The sequence below is a fragment of the Ailuropoda melanoleuca genome, chromosome 2, assembly GCF_002007445.2.
Source record: "Ailuropoda melanoleuca isolate Jingjing chromosome 2, ASM200744v2, whole genome shotgun sequence".
NCBI lineage: Eukaryota > Metazoa > Chordata > Mammalia > Carnivora > Ursidae > Ailuropoda > Ailuropoda melanoleuca.
This window is the reverse complement of record NC_048219.1, coordinates 29,399,422-29,408,313: the sequence shown is the minus strand read 5'-3', so window position 1 is coordinate 29,408,313 and position 8,892 is coordinate 29,399,422. Positions and strand designations below refer to the sequence as shown.

The 8,892-nt window shown below is 54.2% G+C and overlaps 1 protein-coding gene across 3 annotated transcripts in view; it reads right to left on the bottom strand.

The window, feature by feature from the left end:
* ACOT11 (acyl-CoA thioesterase 11) overlaps window positions 1-8,892 on the bottom strand; it is a 59,200-nt gene that overhangs the window by 30,718 nt on the left and 19,590 nt on the right. The window contains exon 1 of one of the 3 annotated variants that reach the window (XM_034653155.1): window positions 4,667-4,778. The exons of the other annotated variants lie outside the window; for them this stretch is intronic. The gene's annotated coding sequence lies outside the window, so the exon portion shown is untranslated. Of the gene's footprint in view, window positions 1-4,666; window positions 4,779-8,892 lie in introns of those variants that run through there. 3 annotated transcript variants of the gene reach the window in all.

Sequence of the window (8,892 nt, the reverse complement as noted above, 5' to 3'; positions counted from 1 at the left end):
TCAGCCATGGCGCCGCGGGCGGTCTGCGCGCGGGAGGCCGACTTGCGCGACGTGCGGTTCGAGAACACAGACGCGATGCCCTGGGGGAAGGGGGGGCGGGAGGGTCACCTCACAGCAGCCTCTCCCGGCTCCGACCGTCCTGCGACCTGAGTGCCACGGGGGGGAGCAGAGAGCACCCTGGGGCCACCTCCCCCAGACCCCAGCTCCAAGAGTGGCCACCATCCTCCAGCCGAGGCTCTCAGAGCCCCGGGGGCTCCCTGGATGCCACTTGTGCCCAGTTTCCTCTTGGCCACCAACTCCCTGTTAGCAGGACCTTGGCTGAACCTGAGGGAGCGGGAGGGCAATTCAGTCCTCCCTTCTGCTTCTGGGCCAGCTGGCTAATGTTTTGCCCCAGATTGGCCTTCGTTCTGGACCGATCCCCCTCTCTACGCAGGGAGGCCTAGCGAGCCCTCTCGCAGTCAAGTCTAGGGATGTGTTCCCAGTAAAGTGTTCCCAGAACAGCTCCTACTTCAGCTCCCACCCGAGCCCCCTTCCTCGGGCTCCCTCATTCTTCAGATGACATCAGAGGCGGCATCTCCGCTGGGTGTTCATCTGTCCCTAGCACTTGGCTTTCCTGACCGGGAGGGCTCTGGGCCGTCACCGACCAGCTGTCTGATCCTGGCCGGTGCTAGAGCAGCTGCCAGCTGGAGGAGCAGCAGAGAAAATCCTCAAACTCACGAACTGGAGGTGGAGTTTCTGCCCAGGACCGAGCTTGCCTGTCCCCAGGCGGAAGGGATGGGGCGTACACGGCGGTACCTCGGACGGGCTGGGATGAGGAAGGGGGCCTCCTGTCTGCCTGGCCTGCTCTCCCTAACAGGCTGTGAATGAGAGCTGAGTACACCTGCCTGTGGGAGGACCGACGTGAGTTCCAGTTCTCGTGGCCAGTGTCACAGTCACTGCCAACATTTATATCACGCTTACTAGGCATCAGATACTCTTCTAAGCACTTTGCATGTGCAAGTTCCATTTTATCCACACAACAGATCCCTAAGGTGGGTTCATCGCTACCTCCCTCTACAGGTGAGGCTCCAGTGAGTGCCGGAACCCAGCTGTGACCCAAGGTCTGGCTACAGAGTCTGAGGTCCTACCCACGACACTATACTGTCTACTCCTGGGGCTGAGATGAGTCCAGGGCCCTGGGCTTGGACTCAGCTGCGACCAGTGCCATGACCAACATTGACCCTGCCACAGCTACAGATGGGGGCAAGGATGACTCTTGGGCTGGGGTCTGTCCTCCTTGGATAATTTCCCCCATGAGGCTCCCATACCTAATTCAATAAATTCAAAACACACCAACGTGACTTGTTCAACGTCACTAACCCCCAAGCAGCAGAACTGGAATTCGAACCAGGCCTGTCTGACCCAGAACAGCTTATGGGTTCCCAGAGAGGCAGCTCATTCCCGAGAGCCCCTGGGTAGAGCGTACAGTGCTCGGCATCAAGGAGAGCAAGGAGGGCAGCCCCAGGAGCACTCAGCCTGGGAAGAGGCCTGCAGGGTGCCAGGTTGCCAGGCTCGCAGGCTCCTGCAGGCAGCTGGCAGGCCACTATGGTCCCAAGCAGCAGGACCTGTCACCATGGTAACCACTGCCAAGGCATTTCCGGCCTGTTGTGCATTGGGGGCCTGCATAGATGTGGCCGCGTGGCTGCCTTTCTGGGTGTGGGAGATGGTGGAGGGAGGAGGCAGAGAGACTCCAGCTACCCGTACTCTCCCCAAACCCGTCCCACAGCCAGGAATTCTGGGCAGAACATTCCAGAAAGAAGCCACAGAGCAAGCTAGGGAAACGGAGGAAGCAAGATGCAAAGGGTAAGCAGCCCAGAGAAAGAGAGCAGACCATACGGGATCTCTGGGCAGTTCCAGGCATGCACACAGGGAAGCCCTATACACAATGTCCCTGCTTCACAAACTCATTTTCACATCTACCACCCCACTGGATCCCCACAAAGACAGCAGAGGGTGAGGACTGCTGACCCCATTTTACAGACGTGGAAAGTGAGGATGGGAACAGCCCTAGACTGGCAGGTGGGACACCTGAGTTCCAGTCCTCCCTCTGCTTCTCACCTGGTCGGTCTCTGCTCTCACCAGCCTATTTCCTGTTCTATGAAAAGAAGTCGCTACCCTCCCATTGGACCCTACAGGCCTGGAAGAGGCAGGATCTTTGCCTGGTTCATTCATTCATTCATTCATTCACTCATTCATTCACTGAGCACTTCCTCTGTGCCCTGGACCAAACATTCCCTCTGAAAAGCTCCTACGCTAGTGCTCGTGCTTAGAAGGGCCCGGCACACAGTAGGATCTCATCAAAGGTTTGTGGAGGGACGAGCAGAGACAGACTTGAGTTCAAATCCTAGCCCTGTCCCTCCGGTGCTATGTGGTTCTGAGCACATTTCCAGCCCTCCTGAACCTCCTCCGTCACTCCCTGGGCAGGCAGGGGCAGGGGAAGATGGTCAATCCCTCAGGCACCCACAGTCCTGGTTCCAGGATTCTAGACGCTGCCCCTGCAGGGTTCTCGCGTGCCCAGCTAACATTTCCATTGAGAAAGCTGAGAGGTCCCGTCACCTTGTCAGACAGGAAATATCATGCTCTTCTGAGCAGGGACGAGCTCCCAGGCAAACGGAGGGACAAGACCCACTGTGGCCATCCGCCACTCTCATCAAAGAGAAGGACGCAGAGCCTCTGGGCTGGAGCACAAATAGAGGGGACAGAGCAGGACCAGTGGCCCCAGGCACGGCCTCTCAGACTCCAACTTCTTCCTTGGCTCCAAGGCAGTCTGCCCACGTCATGGCAGGCCAGGCTGGCCCTCCTCCTACCCCAAGGTGGGCAGGCAGCCAGCCTGGGAGGCAGGGGCGTGTGCAGCCCAGACAAGGTTTGGCCAATGGGGCCCCAGAGCCAGGCCACTCCTCCCAGGGCCAGTCACGGGGAAAGCAGAGGCCCTGGGTGGAGTCAGGGCCTGCAGCGGCCCAGCCAGGCTGAGCCAAGACAGCTGACAGAGAGGGCAGAGCCTGCTGTGAAGGTGGGGAGTGCATCCGGGGGTCAGAGATGTGCCTACACTGGCCCCAGACCATTGCAGACCTGGCCAGATTTGGTCAGCCCAGACTCGGCCTCAGCTGGCTGGGCTGACCAAAGCTCTGACAAAGACACACCACGAGCTCTGTGTCCTTCCTCCTGGGCCACAGCCGTGTCACAGATCTGCTGGGCAGAGCAGGAGGGGCCACTTCACCCAATCCCTTCACAGCTAGGGAGACTGACGCACACAGAGCGAAAGGCTGGCCCTGGGTCACGCAGCCGAGGAACCAGGATGAGCCCTCCTGTGACAGCAACCCCACACCAACAGACTTAACCTTGATTTCCTCTTTCTTCCAAGTACCAAGTCCCAGTGACCTGCCTCCCTAAACTCTCAGGCTCCCCTCTACCCTGACAGCTCAGGCCCCCACTAGGCACTGCTAGCTCACTAGACCGTTCCCATAGCCTGCGCACAGGCCTCCAGTCTCTCCACTCCTTCTAGCTTCCACAAGCACTGCACGCATCTTTCCCGACAGCAAATCCACCAACACGACAACCATAACTTTCTGTATCCCGCCTTGCAGGGACACTAGGCCCAGTCTTTATAACTCCCCCCATCATGGGACTTCATTCTGTCCCTTAGGACCACACAGACCTTTCTGAAGAGCAAGACTAACCAGATACCACCCCCGCTCAAGACTCCTCAGTGGCTCCCTACTGCTCTTAGGATCAAGGCCCAACTCTGCAGCTCCCGCAGCTGCTCTCCCAGGCTCTTGACCACATGCCATTCCTCAGAGCACCACTCTCACCCAGCTCCATCCCCCACCATGTGGGTGCTGCTTCTGCCTAGGATCGCTTTATCTGCCTATGTGCCAGGTGGGCCCTCCCCCCTCCGTCTTCAAGCCTCCACCACCTCTTCCCCAGAGAGAGTGAGGGTCTCCCTGGCCCCGCAGCCTCATCTGCCTCTATCACAGCCCTAACCAAGCTGTATGGTCACTGTTTTGTGAGCCACCTCCCCCATCAGACAGGCATTCCCACAGGACAGGGACAGACTCAGGCCTGCCACAGAGCAGGTGCCGAATAAACACATATGGAAGAGGAAAAGCAAGGAAAACACGAGAGACAGGGTGGCCCTAGAGCTGAGGCTTGAAGACGAGGCAGAAATGACATGAAGAACAGCAGAAAGGGGGAGTGGAATGACAGTGGCTTGGGTGATGCAACCCGTGGGGCCAAAGGAAGCAGGTGGGAAAATACTAGGTGCAGTCAGAAGGAGAGGGGCCAAGGAGTCTCCAGGACCGATGGAAGACTCCCAGAGAAGGGTGTGGCCTACAGCGATGAGCCAGGAAATGAGACCAGCCAGCAGAGAGATCTTAGTGCCTTCAGGAACCATCTGGAACAATAGGCCTAGAGCAGAGGAGACCTACCTGTCCTGGCAGGGAGGAGCAGCCTTGCGTGACCTCTCAACTGACCCACCATGACATGAGGCTGTCTATATATAGGACTTAGGGGTCGACCTGGCCTGGGTTCAAGTCCGGTTCTACAACTAACTCATGTGACCTTGGGCAAAGCTGCCCAACTTCTGTGGGCCTCAGCTCCTCATCTGTGAGAATGGGGTTACAACACCTACCTCTAAGTGTCGTCGTGGGGATGAAATTCAACGAGATTCCGTGTTTGAGGCTCCCAGTGCACACCCATCATATGGCCAACATTGAGCGAGCAATTCCTATTAGCATCATAAAGCTGAGTGTGGGCTTTCTACAGAAATATAGCCGGGAGAGACCCAAACATAGTTCATACTGAGTGTTTACAATGTACTTTCTCACCAGAACCTCAGGGCAACCCAGCGAGGAAACAAGGTTGTTAGCCCCTTTGAGAGGTTCTGTGAGAATTCAAGAAACCAGTGACAGTGGAACAGAAATTCCAGCCTGGATAGGAGACTGCAAAGCCCATGTTCCTCCCTCCCCACTTTCTGAGGGGGTGGGGACCTAGAAGGCAGGCCCCCAGGGGGCAGGGAGAAGCAGCTTCGGCCCAGCCTGGGAGCCACTGGCCAGGCCCCATGAAAGGCCTGATTGTCTGAGCCAGGCCACTCTGAGCAGCGAAAGGAAGCTGTCCAAACCAGATGGCCTGTCCCCACAAAGGGGGATCCAGCCTCTCAGAGAAACCAGGGTGTCGTCCTGGTGGTTTCCCCACCAGCAAAGTGGGAGCATTTGTCAACCTCCCAAATTCCCCTTCAGACCTACTCCCTACCTTCCTCCCGAAAAAGGCTCCGAGGCAGCACACAGACCCCACAGGCACCAGACCCCACAGGCACCAGAGCAAACAAAGCTGAGGAACCAAATAAGGGAAGCGAGGGTTATGTCAGGAATGCAGTTGCTCAAACATGCTGCCATAGAGAATTGCATTTTGCCTTGAGGTTCCCAGCAGACAAAAAAAGAAGAAAAGGGGTAACAGTGGGTACCAAACTCGCAGATCAAAAGAGAGCGCTCTCACCCAGGAAGCCAGCCTAAGGGCTGGGAGAAGGACACCAGCAGGCTGTTCCATAGGCTTCTTTGTCATAGAACATCAGATCATATCTGTGTTCTATAAGATCAATAATGGTCCCCAGTGCCCTCTACAACATCCTCATTTTACTTCTTTTTTTTTTTTTTAAGATTTTATTTATTTATTTGACAGAGATAGAGACAGCCAGCGAGAGNGGTCATAGAACATCAGATCATATCTGCGTTCTATAAGATCAATAATGGTCCCCAGTGCCCTCTACAACATCCTCATTTTACTTCTGGCTACAGGCTGTGTTGGGACTTGAGATTTGTCAAGGTTATGGAGCGGGAAAGGCAGGAAATTAAACGAGTATTTTGTAGTAAGCACCTGCTCTGTGCCATTCACTTGGTTTGACATTTACTGAGCACCCGCAGGGTGTGGAGTTCGATGCTAGGACATTTNCTCATTTTACTTCTGGCTACAGGCTGTGTTCGGACTTGAGATTTGTCAAGGTTATGGAGCGGGAAAGGCAGGAAATTAAACGAGTATTTTGTAGTAAGCACCCGCTCTGTGCCATTCACTTGGTTTGACATTTACTGAGCACCCGCAGGGTGTGGAGTTCGATGCTAGGACATTTCATATGGATCATTCAACCATGCTTACATCTTCCCCGTGAAGCGTTATTATTCTACCCATTTTCCAGATGAGCCAACTCAGTTACCTTGCTTCTGGGCAGCCCCTGGGAAGCGGCAGAGTTTGAGGCACACCAGGCAAAGTCCACACCTACATCTCTATAGAACTTCCACAGGGTCTTGGGCTGGGGAAGATGGAAGAAATTCTTCTAGTCCAAGACTCAGAGAGAGGAAGCAAATGACTCCAAGTCACACAGCCAGTCAGTGACCAAGGAGAACAGAGGCCACGGGTCTCTCCAGAGTCTCTGTCCAGAGTGCACGGTCTGATCAGACACTAGGTTTCCCCTTTCTTCTGACACCAGCTCTTATGCTCTCCCAGCATGAAAGAGGGGGATGGGTGGGCCTCCAGCCTTCTAATCCTGCCCTACACCCCCAACCTGCTGAGGAAGGGAGAAGGGATACAAGGCATAGTAGGAACTCTGAGGTAAGGACAAGCTTTCCTCAGGGTAGTCCCAAACCTCCTTCGGAAGTCGAACCTCACAGGATATTTTCAGTTCAGTTGTCTGCCTGTAAAAGCGAACATAAATGGAACTTTTATCAGCTCATCCTTCCCAGAAGACCTTGGACAAGTTATTTTACCTCTCCAAGGCTCCGTTTCCTCATCTGTCTAAAAGTTAAATAAAAGAACCTGAGCTCAGTGAGGATTCTAAAAGACAGTGAACCCACCAGCATGGCTATAAGCAAAATCATGGACAATGACAAGTGTTGGCAAGGGTCTGGAGAACATGGAACCCTTGTACGTTGCGGGGTGGGGGGGATAGAAGATGTCGGAGCCACTATGGAAACAGTCTGGCAGGTCCTTAAAAAGCTGAGCATAGAAACACCATGTGACTTTGCAACTCCATTCCTAGGTAGAGACTGAAAACAAGGACCCCAACAAATGTATACACACCCATGTTCACAGCAGCACTATTCACAAGAGCCAAAAGGTGGAAACAGTCCGAATGTCCATCGGTAAATAAATGGGTAGACAAATGTGGTAGGTACATACGACGGAACAAAGCGGTCATACGTAAAACATGGCTTAACGTCCAAAACACCATGCTGAGTGAAACAAGCCAGACACAAAAGGTCACGCACTGCGTGGTTCCCTTTAGGTGAAGTCCCAGCACAGGCATACCCATAGAGACAGAAAACAGACTGGCGCTTGCCAGGGGCTGGGGAGGGGAGGCCAGAGGAGAAACTTCTGAAAGGGTAAGGGGCTTTATTTTTAAGTGACGGGAATGACTTGGAACTAGACAGCGGTGGTGGTTCCCAACATTGTGAACGTACCATGTTCCGCTGCACTGTACATATGAAAATGGTGAATTATATATTATGTGTATTTTACCTTGATAAATTATTTTTAATTCTTAAGAGAAACCATTTTAGATGAATATCAGGTAAGTCAGCTAATTTAACATAAATTAAATGTAAAATGCCAAACAAGTTTTTTTAAAAAAGATACCGGAAGCGGGCGTGTTTGGCATGGTAAAAATGATAGGTTTCATTATTAGTTGCGTAGTCCTCAGTTTCCTCATCTGTCAAGTGGGACATTTAACTAGATAATCTCCAAGACTCTTTCCAACCATGAAGGGTGTGGCTTCCAGGAAGAACCCCTCACCAAGGCCCATGAGGCCCCGTAGTGTCCTGCCACATCTCCCACCACAGGGCCTTTGCCCATGCTGTTCCCTGTGCCTGGAGCACTCTTCGTCTCTGCAAAGCCTACTCACCTCTCAAATCCATCACCTCTTCTCCACTCTCATGCTCCTGGCACCGTGCACCTCCCCTCTCTCATTCACCCAATTGTGGGGGTGTCTGGGTGGCCTGGATCGGAAGACCCACCAGGCAGGAGCCCTGTCTCTCTATTCCTGGTATCCACAGGGCCCGGCACAGTGCCTGGCTCGCTGTGGACCAAATGAATGAGNATAGAGTGTCCTGCCACATCTCCCACCGCAGGGCCTTTGCCCATGCTGTTCCCTGTGCCTGGAGCACTCTTCGTCTATGCAAAGCCTACTCGCCTCTCAAATCCATCACCTCTTCTCCACTCTCATGCTCCTGGCACCGTGCACCTCCCCTCTCTCATTCACCCAATTGTGGGGGTGTCTGGGTGGCCTGGATCGGAAGACCCACCAGGCAGGAGCCCTGTCTCTCTATTCCTGGTATCCACAGGGCCCGGCACAGTGCCTGGCTCGCTGTGGACCAAATGAATGAGTTTGCTCAGTAGGTCCCTAATCTCCACCAGTGTCACCCCATGTAGGCCAAGGAGAATGCCAGCCATGAGGTCAGGTAAGGTTCCCCACCAGAGGCCCAACTCCCACCCCGCCCCCTCACCCCATTCTAGAAAAAAGCCTAAACATCACCTGCCTCCCTCCACCCCCAAGGGTAAAAATAACTTTGTCTGAAATCTGACACCTACCCTCAGCCAGGTCATCTTGAAAACTCCCCCTGTCCCACTGCAAAGGCTGCCAGGAGCCAGGCAGGGTAAGGAGGACATTTTCTGAATGCTTTCCCATTTGTACATCATCTTTCCCATGGACAAATATTTGGGGCGTTGTCCCTGGCAAGGTACACAGGGGACCCGAGCCCAGAGTAGTCCCAAGTCTGTCCATGGTCCCCTGGCTCTGAACCACAGAGCCCTGGCCTCTGTCTATACCACAGACCCTTTTTCTGCCACAGGAGTGAGAAGGGCTTTGGAGAC